At 47.9% G+C, this 14,889-nt stretch overlaps 1 pseudogene; it reads left to right on the forward strand.

Annotated features, from left to right (window-relative positions):
- The first annotated feature begins 4,159 nt into the window (after positions 1–4,159).
- Positions 4,160–12,324, forward strand: LOC142244477 (protein QNR-71-like; annotated as a pseudogene).
- Positions 12,325–14,889: the final 2,565 nt, after the last annotated feature.

The following is a 14,889-nucleotide window of genomic DNA, read 5'->3' on the forward strand; positions in this document are numbered from 1 at the left end:
GATAACGTGATGTCACAGGTAACAGGCTTCCCGCCCAGCTCTACATGTTGTCACTAAGTTATTTATAACAAACAATGTTATTGGTGCTGAGGGAATCGCCCTCCCCCGTTTCTGTTAAAAGCTGTGATGGTATCTAGCATTCCTACCCCTTGTAGACAGCATTCCACAATCTACCCGCTCTAACTGTAAAGAAGCTTTCCCTATCTCGGAGGATTAAGTCTGGTGCCAGTTTATTTATATTGAGCACACGGGTATTTATACAAATTATTATTATTTATTATAGCGCCATATAATTCATGGCGCTTTACATGTGAAAGGGGTTTACATAATAGGTACCAGTATAATAATCATAAACCATACAAGGCACAGACTGGTACAGGAGGAGAGAGGACCCTGCCCGCGAGGGCTCACAGTCTACAGGGGATAGGTGAGGATACAGTAGATGACAGAGCTGATTGTGCGGCGCTGTATCAGACGGAGGGTTACGGCAGCTTGTAGGCTTGTCGGAAGAGGTACAAATGAGATCTCCTCTGAGACGTCTTTCCAAAATTAAACATATCTTACTTTTTCAACCTTATTTTAATACAGGCGGCTCCATTCCTTGTAATAATCTGGTTGCCACCTGTTAACTGACCCTTCAAGTGATTTATAGATTAGTGACAATACGATGGGATCACGGGATCTAAACCCCCTGTTATACACCCTAATTTAATGCTGTAATTGAAAGAAGGGATCTATATTGGTCACAGATAGTTTTATCGAAATGTGAGAAGTATATTTCTGTACATTTGCATGGCTTGATTGTTTTCTAAAATTGCTTCTCTTTTTTAGAGAAGTAATTTTCAGCCTTTTTTACTAGATTTTCCCTCTTTGGTTAATTACGTATGTTTTAATTGGTTTTCCTTACCGTAGGAACCGAAAATAAACAAGTGAGATGGGTAAACCGGCAAGGTTAGCTATTCGCATAATAATTATGCCCACTAATATTTTCTGGACAATTACATCCACATAAATATCCTAAAAGGTATAAATTCACTTTTAGTTTCGTGTGCTTTGCATGGATTGGGGACGCTGTCCCCATTGGGGCTTACGGTCTGGATTCCCTACCTGTATGTTTATTGGGGTGGGGGAGGAGGCCAGAGTGCCCCGAGTAGACCCACGCAGTCACGGGGAGAACGTACAGGCTCCTTGCGGATGGTGGCCTTGGCGGGATTTGGGCCCAGGACCCCAGGGCTGCAGCTAGCCACTGAGCTACCGTGCCATGCCATAATAGTTTCAAGAGCAGGAACAGACAGATTTGTAGATGGAGTATTCCGGCGTTGTAGGGCCAGCTGTGTGGGATTATTTGCAATATATGTTTATATAGTTATATATATATAAAAAAAAAATGCTCCTTATGCTGGGCCCGGGGGGCATGGTCCGGTAACCTAACTTTGATTGCGCTTTTCCCCCTATTTAGGTTCCAGCTAAACAAAAGGGGGGGTGGACTGGGAAATAGGAGAATGACCAGTGGTCCGACGATGCCGGTGGGTAAAAAGCCTTAACCAACTACAGCTCCTTCCTCAAATAAGTAATCAGGCTGATTAGGTTTTTTGTGGCTTGGAATGCCTATGGGTCAACGCAGGGTTGAAGGCAAAATAGGCATCTGGTTTCCGGGTTAGTATCGCTCACCTTATTGCAATCCCAATCTCAGGTATTTTGGTAACTCAACCCACCAGCAGGATCAAGGTTTGGAGTTCTCAGCTAGATGGTAGGGTGTTTGGTGAAGTTAGGCCTATGATCTGGGCCCCCATTTTGCATTGACCTGACGGTTCTATGGTACGTTATTCAGCGGGTGTTGCTCCGGTGGTTGATGTGCGTGACGATTTTCCAAGCCACCCTCTAGTATTACACGCCCTGCAGTATTCAACGAATGTGCACCATTTTCGGTTGCAAGCAACCTGTTACGAGGTCGGTCTTCCCATTTTTAAATTGTGGAACGGTACTGAAGCGATGAGGGTCTTGTGGGGTGTAAGGTATTGAAGGGTTGGATGATTATGGTAAGTGAGTGGAGCACAGCAGGCCTATTCTTTTCTAGCCGTAGATTGTTTTAAAAAAAAAAAAAAAAAAAAAAAAAAAAAAGGGGGGGTTTTTGGATTGTTCGCCCCATTGCAAATCTATACATTGATGTTTTGGATCTCTTTTTCCATCACTCGGCGGGTGTCCCGACGGTGTCGGTTATGTCTATTAGGCGAGCGGGTGTGATGGTACCAGTTTTTACCCACGACGACGGACCTTCAATTTAGCGTCACGGATTTAGTCCTCCTTTTTGTGGGCTGGTTTTGGTCGGTAATGCGACGGTTCCTGGTTATTTCGGTGTTTGCCAGCCTGGTACCCGGCACAAACTCTCCCAGAGTTGGGGTGTTCCAAGGCTTCGGGGGCCAGCATACATGAGCACAGTTTCAGTGGATTTGGTGACTGCAATTGAAATGCATTATGAGGGACGTTAGGACTGAGTTGGTTTTGAAATCGGTTTTTATCAGGCACGTAAGAAGATTCAGAACAGCGTACAGGGCTAATGTAAAATGATATGATTGTGATTTGTTTCTATATATAAAAAAAAAAAAAAAAAAAAAAAAAGGGGGTTTTGGGTTTTGCCAGTACCACCTTGGAGAGAAGAGGCGTTGATGGTTACGAGAATTCTCTGTTCTGACAGTGTTTTCCTTTCAGATCTAAGTCGGCCTAGTGACTGGGTCCGAGGTTACTTCCATATATGTTGGCTGCGAGGAGAGCAGATCTTCGCCTCTTCGCCTTGGTGGTCGGTTCTTTGTTCCTGTTACAGTGGATGTAATTGGAGAGGTTGCCGGAGCTTGGCTCAGCTGTGGGTCTATCAGAGGTGATCAAGATTGTGTGAGCTCTCTTTTCTCCAACCGACTTGGTGATACACATAGGCTTCAAGTATCTGGTCCAAGGCCGTTTAGCTAGGCCTCTTACCCTTATCTGGTCACAGAGGTACAAGTTTCCCTGTTTTCGTTCGGAGTGTTACAACGATCCGGCCGAAGGTAACCCTCTGGCCCAGGGGGCAAGGCGCTAAGGAAGAATGTGATATGGATCTCTCCTGGCGCATGTGCGATCAGGGCCTACCCAAGTTGTGCTGTTAATAAAGTGTTTAAAAAAAAAAAAAAAAAAAAAAAAAAAAAAAGGTTGTTGGTCTGGCACCGCCAGCTGGAAGGCAATATTTGGCTGTCCTTAAGCTCAGATGGGTACATCCCAAATGATGATGTTGTGGATATGGTGGTTGCGGAAATTCCTGGGACGGCTCAGGTATTTCAGTTTTTGGGTGGGGTCGCAGCTTGCTGGCGCTGTGCTGCTCCTTGGCGGAAGGGGTAGGAAAAGTGGTGGTGAAATACCCGCGCCGGACGGCCGGAAGGCGGTACATTTGCCTGAACCCCGTGATGTTGGCAAGTTAATGCCTGGTTAAAAGCTGCGACCAAATTTTATGCCAAAAGATGAGAGTGGTTTTTCCCCATGCCTCTCTCCAAAATGGAAAATTCAAATAAAAGTATTTTAATTTATAAAAGAACGGTGTTGTGTCTTTCTAGGGGGGGAAAAATGGTGGTTGTTGGGTCCTGGCAGTCTGAGGGGCACTGCAGCCAGAAACTTGAGATGCTGCCCCCTGACTGCTGGCCCCTCTGCATGTTTAAATAGAGTTCTCCCCCCTGGAAAGACACTGACCTGCCGCCCCCGCCTCCTGTGGTGTGACTGGCCTAAGCCCCGCCTCCTGGATACATATCATCGGGCTGCCCAGCCTCCGGCCTCTCGGCTGCAGGACCCGGACCTGTTTCCCACCCTCCCTCCCTTTTGTTTTCCAAGTTTGTTGGAGTTTACTGTGTTTTAAGTCGCAGCAGCGGAAGGGGTAGGAAAAGTGGTGGTGAAATACCCGCGCCGGACGGCCGGAAGGCGGTACATTTGCCTGAACCCCGTGATGTTGGCAAGTTAATGCCTGGTTAAAAGCTGCGACCAAATTTTATGCCAAAAGATGAGAGTGGTTTTTCCCCATGCCTCTCTCCAAAATGGAAAATTCAAATAAAAGTATTTTAATTTATAAAAGAACGGTGTTGTGTCTTTCTAGGGGGGGAAAAATGGTGGTTGTTGGGTCCTGGCAGTCTTTAAATGCTGGGGTGAGATCCCTGAGCAGCTCAGTCAGTGTTCAGGATGCTGCAGGCAGCAGTGCAGGGGCTGGTGGTGCTCTGCCTGGTCTCAGGCATCCAGGCAGGAAAAAGTAAGTGACGGGTTAACTGGTTTGGTTGTTAGCAACTTTGATACAAGATCCACAATGTATATTCTAGACTGAGACGCTGAGTAGTCAATAAGATGGACACCAAGGATCTGTCCTGGGCTGCTGGCTATCTAGGGGTCACTAATAATGGCCCTGTTGTGTCCACACTGGGGCTTACTGGTTTCTACAAAAAAAGCCATTGTCATTTGTGCATCTGTAAGGGGGCTAATAACTGGCACTGTAATTGATACCTGTGTAATGCCCAAGGTTTTAACTATAATTTTTTGTTTTTTAACCCTGAGAGCAGGTTTTGCTGCAGCAAAAAGTGTGAATATACCCCAAATGTGTAATATTGAATTATGAAATAAAAAAAAAAAATCTTATTGTTACATGTTGCTGTTTTTTTTTTTTTTTTTTATCTGAGCCCTTCTTAAATGCTCCACAAACTTGTGATCCTGTGGCAATAATTAATCTGTAGACCCTTGGATTAATAAGGGACTATCAATGGTGTCTTTTCTTGGGCTGGGAGGGAACTTCATGAAAATGGCATATACTGCTCAGGTGACCTAAACCTGGTGTTGTCTCCTCTAACCAGGTTAGAAGACCTGTCTCCTCCTTGTACCGCCTAATGGCTGGTGTATGTAGCCTCTGTTTGCATACATCTGATGACCGTTCCTAACAAATCTTCAAGCTGGATTAATGGTTTGAGCATAAACTGGCCATTGGTCTCTTGAGCTTAAAGAAGTTGTTCACGACCACTTTAACATTGATGGCCTAGCCTTTCAGGATAGGTGATCAATGTCTGACACCCCCTCCCACCACTGATTCTGGTCACCTGCTGATGCCGGTACTGAACAGCTAAAGTGCCCCTCTTCTGATAATGGCTGCAGACAGATACTGCAGATTCACCTCCTATTGATTTGAGTAGGAGGTGGATGTGCAGTACCCGGCCGCATCTGTTATCAGAAGACAAACTCCAGAACTGGACACTTTCGGCCTCCTAAAATAAAGTAGAAATCCAGCTCAAACATCATGACTGAGAGTGAAACGCATTGATTGCCCTAACCATGTTTGCTGTGTGATGCCCTATAATTAAATCAAATAGAAGAAAACTTGCATGTTTGAGCTGGATTTCTACTTCATTGTTTTGGATTGTGCTGGCAATGGTGAGACTGTCAGATAAAGTAGATTAATGGCCCATGTTGGGTCCTGGCGATACTGCTGATGGCACAATACAGATTAGAGGATTTAGCACCTCCTGAGTATAACCAGTTGTAAGGGACATACGGAGCAGTTCACTCAATGTATGAATCATTTAGCATTGTGTATATTCTCTATGTTGTGTCCAACTGAACAGGGTTTCAGGATGTAATGGAGTTTGGAAGGAAATCTGGCTCTACAGGTCCCAGTAACCATATTGCTGGCTGGTCTCCTGATACCAACTCTTGGGATGAGAATCTCTACCCTGCCTGGCAGTCTGGTGACTCTAGATAGGAGAACTGCTGGAGAGGTATTATGCGAGATGTACACATGTCTCCATTTCACTGACAATTACTCTCAATCATGCTGCCTTAATCTTTTCTGTCTAGGTGGCAAAGTGGTGGCATTGCTGACCAGTGACAGCCCTGCGCTGATAGGGTCAAATATCACATTTGCTGTGACCCTGCAGTTTCCCAGATGTCAGAAAGAAAATGATGATGGAGACATTGAATATGAAAGAGGATGTGGAAATGGTAAATGCAGCTTTACGGTGTTAGATAAGGAATCCTGGCATAAGGTCACGTAATATTTGTCCTTCTAGCTTCCTCCATTTCCCTGGACCAATATGTGTACAACTGGACCAAGTGGATGGACTTCTGTGATGAAGGAAACTGCAGTTTTTCCAGCAACTTTCCAGATGGCAAACCATTCCCACATCACCCGCACTGGAGACGACACAACTTCATTTATGTCTTCTCCACGCAAGGTAAAGGTTGTGATTTTAATGTTGGCTATGTTCTAAACAAATCTTGTCTGTGGGGCTTGTGATCTTGAAAAACAATGCCTTATGTGGGTTCTCCAGGGAAAACATGTTCTTGCCTAGCTATCGGATAGGTGACGTTAGCTGTTGAATTGAGTGTCTGACCACTGGTACGAACTAGCAGCATTGGGTTCTCTATCCCAGTTGTATAATGAAGCGTCAAGTCAGATTCCTTACTGCCTCTCCACTCATGCTCTGCGCACGGCTTTTTCTGGCAGTCGGGCATCTGATCTGATGCTTTATGTAGTAGGATAAAGATTCCATTCTGCTGATCAGTGCAGGGGGCAGCAATCAAAAATGACTGATCCACAATAGATCGCCTATCGACTGGTGAGAGGTTGTCTAGGAGAAACAAATTATCTTGACTTAGGCTTCCCTCTTTCGCATGACCGAATTGCATCTTCGGATCACTATGGCATATCAGCCACTGACATCTGTTGCACACATTGTTTATAAAATTAAAAAACACACACACTCTTTATATTTTACATTCACACTTAAAGGCAGTTGTAGTTACAAACAAGGTTCTCAAAGCTAATGCACTTACAGGGTGCAGACGCCACTTGATCTGGGCAGAGGTGGGAGCACTGGTGAAAATAATCATGCACTAACCAATTCATGAGGGTTGTAGACATCAACTGGTAGAATTAATTGCACATGGATAAGTCTTGTGTAGGCTCCTGTCAGATGTAGTGCAGGTTCTAGCTTATAGCCTATTAATGACACCTAGCACTAAGTGACCCTAGTTTACAAGGCAAACATTGCTGGGTCTGGCTCCATCCTGTATAGGAATGAGATAATGTAAATTATACATGAGGGATTTGCTGTCATTTTAACCAAAATTATACATCCTGTTTATAAATGCATGTTAAACAACTTTTGGTAATTTGAATTTTCTGTTTACATTTTCAAATGCCCACTAAAGATTTGTGCATATTAGGATGATCCCGCACTCCTAGAATGCTTAACTTATACTTGTTGTAGCTGACTATGACTGGGAACTTTCTTTCTTTGCTCAGGCCAGTATTACCAAATGATGGGGAGATCTTCTGCCATTTTGTCCATAAATACTACAAACATCACAGCCGGCACACAAATGATTGACGTCACTGTCTTCAGAAGAGGTTACCGGAAGCATTACCCAGTTGCAAAAGCGAGCAGTAATTATGTAGTAACTGGTAAGTTGTGAAGTAGTGTGCACAGGAACCGAAGAACCCAGTCTAGAAAAGTAGTGGACTGATGCCTGCTAGGATGAGGACACATATGAAACACTTAGGCCAGTGTCACACTTGTATCACCCGGCACAGACTCCTCACAGAAGAGGGTCGGTTGCATGCATCTCTATGCAACCGACCCGCTCCTGTGAGGAGAGAGTCCGTGTCGGTAGACTCAATACGAGACTTGCGTGAGTCGCAAGTGACACCGGCCTTAGGGGCAGACTTGTCACATTTTACAGACGCCAGCACAGTCCAGAATCCTGAAATGTCATGCACATGTATGTTGTTTTCAGCCTGCAGTCTTGCTGCAGATTTCACTAGATTTTCTACAATTTTTAAAAATTTACTACTAAAGGAGCCCTGCTAAAATTGGAACTGACGACCTTCCCGATACAGATATCATCCCATGTGCTCCTTTTTTCCCTGCAGTTCCCATCTTATGCAGCTCCTCTCCCCTGCAGATTCTTGTCTCCCTGTGTGGCGCCCTGGACAAGACAGGGGCCACAGAACACAAACACACTCCACACTCCCGGTCAGACAAAACCCTTGTTGCCTTCCTCCAGGGGCTGATGTTCACACCAGGGGGGTGGGCCAGGCAGTTGCCCCACCCACCGAGGAGTACACAGTCCTGGAGGCAGGAATAGTCAGTTGAGTTCAGATCAGTTTGGGAAGTGGAAGGAAAGTGGCAGCTGAGCAGACTAAAGTTGGTCCGGGTGTGTGGCCCGGACAGATCAGCAAGGTTGGCAGACGGTGGTGACCGTCTGCAGGAGTGGCCTATCTGAGTTTACCGTAAGGACTGTGGACGGGCGGAGGCCCGCCGATACCGGACTGGTACGCAAAGTCAGCATCTGGCAGGGGCTTACGGACCCCGGCAAGGCTAGGAGTCGCCGTGAATTTGCCAAATCCGTTAGCGAAGGGAACCTCCTGGGTTTCTCAGCAGCCAAGTCCCGACAGAAGGCAACAGTCCAACCGAGAGAGGGAGACACCGCCACCGCCAAGGCTTAAGTTCCCAGGGCCAGAGCCTGCGGGCAAAAGGGGCTCCTCCAGCCCATATCCAAGCTGGGGAGCGGGTTACCGGTGGGAACCCATTGGAACCGGTTACAGTACACAGGTGCAGGGAAAGGCAGTCACAATCAACCTGCCGGGAGAAACAACACCGCAGCCGTCTGTGGGACCAGTCCATCCAGCCGTGTGTTTTACCGAGAACTGTGTCCTCATCATTGGATGAGTGAGTACCACCATGCCGTGCGGCACAGCGCTGACCCTGCACCTCCCCAGGCTCTGTAACCTGCCTGCCATCCATCCCTACCCCATCACCGGGCCCCGGGACAACCTACCCACAGAGGGGAGAACTAACAACAAAGCTGCTCCCTGTCACCGCTCCCGGGATCCCCGTCCAGAGCAGCGGTGGTGTCACCAATATCACCACAACCGTGGGTGGCGTCACGGACAATAACCAAATCCCCCACAATCAAATCCCCACCCTTTTCACTCACGGGCGAGGAGCGCTGCTAGAGTCCCCAGGATCCGGCCCACCGCTTGAGCCACCCAGCAGCAGCAGCCGGACCTGAGCAGTGGGAGAGCGCAGCGTCCCCTCCTCCGCCCGCGACACCTGCATCTTTGGCTCACTGAGCGTTTACCTGCTCCAAGCACCACCGGTCTTCCGTCCTCCTCCGTGGCACTCTTCAGGCACACTGATGCTGGCAGGATGAGAAACTTCACCACGCTGCCATGACCTCTGCGTTTCTACACGCTAGGTCAGGGAGCAGACAGGCTCCACTGAACCCAGAAGTGCAGTGTGTGTACATGGGTATGGGGATTCATTTGTGTTTGTCTTAAAGATACTAACACAAGTGAATACAGAGAACCGGAGCAGTTTCTTGCCAGGTCGGGGAACCAGCTGTTATTTTAACAACCGGTTCGCCCGAACTAGACAGAACCGTCTTACTCCCTATTAGGCAATGTGCTATTCTGATTACTCTGTAAATTGAATGCTGGAGTTTCATAACCACACTACTCTTGCAGTGTCTTGCTGTAGATTTCACTCATACTAATGAGTGGTGGCCAGAACTCAAACTTACTGCCAGATTAATGAAACCTGTGTATTTCAGAAGCAGCATGATGTAGCAACAGAGACCCTGATTCTAATGTCACTTGCTGGGTTTTATATTATCACAGGAGATTATCATGGTCTTGTCTCCTACTGTGTAACCTCCCTCCAGCACTGACTAGCAGGTCTGTCACTAGAGTACACAAAGCTGCCCCTTGGTAGGTTATAAAAAGCTCAGCATTTTTAAGCCTCTGTTCAATCTGCTTGGAACAAATTTTTATATCCTTTTTTTATTTTAGCTCAAATTCCATTTTATGTGAAGCTGTCTCAAAAGAATGACAAGAATTCATCAGACAACATCTTTATTAAGGATTCACCAATCACCTTTGACGTCAGAATCCATGATCCAAGCCATTACCTGACTAAATCTAAACTGAGCTTTGCCTGGGATTATGGTGATGGGAATGATTCCCTTTCCAATAGTCCAGTCTCTATTCATAACTACACCCAGATTGGAAACTTCAGTGTTAATTTGACTATGAAAGCTGCCATTCCTGGTCCATGTAATCCAGCTACACCCACTCCAATCCATACAACGCTTCTACCAACTCCCACCAGTGCTTTCACCACTGCCAATTCCACTGGTAAGTAGGAATGTGACTAATATTGATGTAATATGGAGCTTTGAGTGTCCTGTGCAGGGGCCCAAATCTCGCATGTTCTCATTATGATGGAAAATATACAACCTTTTCTTTGCAGGTAACTCCACAGATCTACCACCCACTGACACTCCTCAGCCCACTGAGATATCCAATGTTACCACTGGCCATACAACCGCTCCATATACAACCCCTGCTCCAGACTGCTTCATATACAGATATGGCTATTACAAGAACAACATCACAATTGTCGGTGAGTTGTCTGCTGCGTCTATACTAATGTTGGTAATATAAAGGGTCTGGAACCTTACTACTTTACTGTCTTTTAGATGGTATCCTTGAGGTCAACATCATTGAAATGACGAGTGTCCAAATATCCGCATCTCCAAGTGGGAGCTCTGTAATTGACTTTGTGGTCACTTGTGAAGGAAGGTATGTCTCTACAAATAGTGACCATATCTGTAACACTTCTACTGCTGGTCCTTGTCTGATGACCACTGTTCCTTCAGCCTCCCTACAGATGCCTGTACAATAGTCTCAGATGACAGCTGCATGGTTCCCCGAGACATGGTGTGTGATGAAGTTCCAGCTTCTGCTCAATGCTTGCTGACCCTAAGAAGGGCATTTGAGCCAGGATCCTACTGTGTCAATATTACCCTGAGCGATGGTGCAAGTTTGGCTCTTGCCAGTACACTGGTGTCTATAGATGGTGGTAAGTGGCTCTGTACTGGTAATATCCAGCCAATGGCAGCTCCTGGTGTACAAACAAACGTACTTAAGAAGCTTACAAATGAATAAGTGAGCTCTCACCTTTTCTTATACACGGTTTTTTCTTACAGTTGAGTGTAAATATCTAGTTTTTATTCCAGTTCTCCTCTACAAATATTTTTGCCCTTCAAATGTGATATTGTGACACTGGGGGTTTACAAAAAACTTGTTTGCAAACCAACCTCTACTGATATATATATATATATATATATATATATATATATATATATATAATACACTAGCTATTAAATCCGTTCTACGCCCGGGTGTCGAGCATGTTTATTGTAGAAAAACCTTGGTGTAAACTCTGGTCTTTAAGTTGCCTTATTGGTGCAGGACAGGGTGTTTTTGTTTTTTTGTGCCTTTGCTGCTGCCACCATCCCTATGGCCAGCACATACACTATATTTTTTTATTTATTGAATCCTTCAATAAAATGGCACCAGAGTTGGTTGGTGGTATACCCACAGGCACTGACTCTGGCACCATTTTATTGAGGAATTCAACTACAATGTGGACATAGCACTGGGCACGTATCAGCCAAAAAATTCAATCCCGGTTTGGGATTAAGGATCTGGTTGTCTATGGACAACTAATCCGAGCTCGGCTTTCACTTCACCTCACAACTTCAATGCTGAAAGCTGCACTCTGGTTGCTATAGGCAACCTGAACAATCTTACTGGGAGGCAATTTTCTGAGAGGACAGATGGGATGTCTTTCTCTTGGTTTTAGTTAGAGGCGTGGTCTGTGACTGGACAGGGTGGGTCTTGTGCACTGCCGGAGCCAGTCAGTAGCCGTGGGCATGTCCTCTTGCCATCCTGCCTTCAGACAGGGTGCTTTCATCATTTTATATAGTGAAGAATATATAATTTTTATTCTAGGGTCTACACAACAGTCGGTTTCTACAGTACTTATTCCTCTCGCTCTCGTAGCCCTTGTTGCTCTGCTGATTGGTGTTGCCTTGTACAGGTGAGTTTGTGTTCCAGCACTTGTGATTTCAGGATTCATTTGTAACCTAAACTTTTAGGTGTCTGACAAGTCTCACTGCTGTAAACACAGAAGTTGACCTGCAGTTCAGATGACAAAACTAAAAATCCAACCCGGCTCTGCAGTCTGTGGTAATCACTGTGCTGCCTGACATGCACCTGTCTATGAATTGTCACAGCCTTGTGTATACGCTGATATATTTACTTTATTCCTTTCTAGGAAATCTAAGGAATACAAGCCTATTGCAAATGCATCAGATGGACGAAGCGGTCAAGGAATTGCTGTGTACTTCAGTCAGGTCAAAGATGTCTTCTTCAAACGAAACAATGAGCATGATCCTCTTCTGAAAAGCAAGGCTACAATATAAGCTTCTGCTTCACATGTAAATGTCTGCCATGTTCTGGTATTCTGCTGTTTCATCTCAAGTGGTAAAGCTGTAATCAATAAAGTTCTTAAAATATTTTCCTGTCTAAAACCTCCCTTGTAATCCATTGGTGTTGCCTGTCAGTTCCACAATGTAGCCTTAGGGTACCTTCACACTTAGCGATGCAGCAGCGATCCAACCTGGTCAGGATCGCTGCTGCATCGCTACATGGTCGCTGGTGAGCTGTCAAACAGGCGTGGCGCCCCTGAGGCTTCCGTCGCCACAGGTCATTGCACCCCATCCAGCGGTGTGATGCCCCATTCTGAGAGAGGGAGAGAGTGAACTCTGGTCCCCTGGTAAATCCACACTACACCCATTGTTAGGTACATACTGGGACCAGGGAAAGTGGCAGTTACACCCCCCCCCCCCTCCATGCTGCATGCTGGGAGGGGCTGTAAGACCCATCCCTGCTCCTATAGGGTACAGCTTAGCAACTGGGGAGGTGGGAGGAGCCATCTGAGAGCAGACAAAGGGAGGAAGGTCAAGTTTAGTGAGTCTACCTCAGGGAGTGAGAGAGTGAGCATGTAGCTGGAGAAGAACGAGAGAAAGGAGGGAGGAGGAGGCCTGCTGGAGGCAGGCAAGGAGGAGGAAAGAAAGAAGAAAGAAAGAAGGAAAGAAAGGCTCCAAGTCAGTCAGGAGCAGAGAAACAGAAGGAGACGCTTCCTGGTGAAGATCCTGGGACCCAGAGGTCCAGGTGACACCACGCAGAGACTGAGAGTCGCAGGGCCACGAGACTTCTAGAAAAGGGGTAATCAGCCGACAGGTGACCCCCCCCCCCCCCCCAGCCTGGAGGCTGTAGTGGAGGCTGAGCCATGTCCATCCTAACAAAGGCAAGGCTAAGGAAGACAGCAGTAGAAAGAGACACTAAGAGAAGGGTACCGGCTTTTACTCTCTGAATCACCCAGAAACGGTGGAGGTCCCTGACAGTGGTCCCAGCAGTCCAAGGGTCCCTACAGCTGTGACAAGAACTGTGAGTAAAGAACTTGAACTGCACCCTTGAAGTGGTCTCTGTTATTTCAGCTGCATAGACATTCACAAGCACCAACTGTGCCCCGGGCATTGCTCCACCTGTGGGGAGCAGTACCACCATTGCTGCCATAACATCATCCCGGTGGCCTCACACAGCAGCGGCGGCTTAATAGCCGCATACCACAGGTGGCGTCACGAACACAAACATTATTAAGCAAGCCACATATTTTACTGACACCCACCAGGGCCACGGAGCCGGGCCCAGCCACCACTGACTACCACCGGACTAGTCCGGCCCGGCACCGGGTGTCCCACAGCCCTGGGGTGGGCGAGTCAAATTTTGGCGTCACGAACAGGATCTCGTGCCCGGTCACACCGGGTACTGTGCGCCTGAAGAAACGTGAAATAGCTGTGTTTTACTGTGAGAAACTGCCGCCATTGAAGACACTGAGCGCGGGAAGAAGGGGGGCGTGAAAGAAGAAAGGGCGCGAAGAGAAGCTCCGCCCCCTTGTCCAAGAAAAGAGCGTGAAGCAGTGCCCGCCATAGAAGGCGGAAGAAGAAGAAATGGCGACCAGATAAGCTGGCCGGCTGGCAGAGAGAGTCTGAATGCCAGACCAGCCGATAAAGAAGATGTACCTGATAGTAAGCGGAGCGGTGCCGGCCGTGATGGGCTGGGCGCCAGTTGCTAGTGCAGCCTCTGGCCCCGCCTCCGAGAAGGGAAAGGGAGCAGCCGAGTGGCGTGGTCGAGCACCCGAGCAGTGTTCCAGGCAGCATTCCCCAGGGCGGCAGCATGGCGGAGGAGCTGCAGCAAGGTGCACCAGGGACCGGAAGAGTGGATCCCGAGCTGAACTTGCTCCGGGAGGAAATGCGAGTCCTGGCCCGGAGGCTGAGCAGCGTGGAAGTAGAAGCGGGCCGGCAGAAAGAAACGCCGAGGGTGCCGGAGGATCTGGAGCGGTGGATGGATGCCGCGGAGTGGAAGCAGGGTGAGCAACCAGAAACCCCGACCAGTCCGGACCCAGGGTCCCGCCACGCGCCCCCGTTGAGCCCCTTCACTGCCCCCCTGGCCTTCCCAGCCTACCGCGCGGACGCCCGGTGGGGCACCGGAGGCCTGCCTGAGACCCCCACAGACGGAGCCTGGGGAGGGGTGGACCCCGAACAGCTAGTGGGCCCCCTACCGAGTCCCCCTGTGAGCCTCCTGGGAATGGCATCCCCGGGAGTGAATTGGGACGCAGCGCCCATTGAAAGCGGGGGACTGCAGCGGCCGCTGCTCCCCAAAGTGCCGGAGGCTGGTGGTAGAATACCAGAGGGAGCGGGAACTCCGGGAGGAGAAACGGAAGGCCAGATAAGCCGCTAATCTGGCCTCCAAAGAAGTCGTCAGGAAGGCCCTGAGGGGATCCGAGGGCCCAGTGCGACGGGGCCTAGTAGTGGACTTCAGACAAGCTGGCGGCTGGGGCTTCATAAGGGAGCCCGGTCTGGGCAAGGACGTGTTTGTGGCCCGAAGAGACATCGAGGAGCACCTGCCTAGAGGCCACCCAGGGA

This window comes from Anomaloglossus baeobatrachus, chromosome 6 (genome assembly GCF_048569485.1).
Source record: "Anomaloglossus baeobatrachus isolate aAnoBae1 chromosome 6, aAnoBae1.hap1, whole genome shotgun sequence".
NCBI lineage: Eukaryota > Metazoa > Chordata > Amphibia > Anura > Aromobatidae > Anomaloglossus > Anomaloglossus baeobatrachus.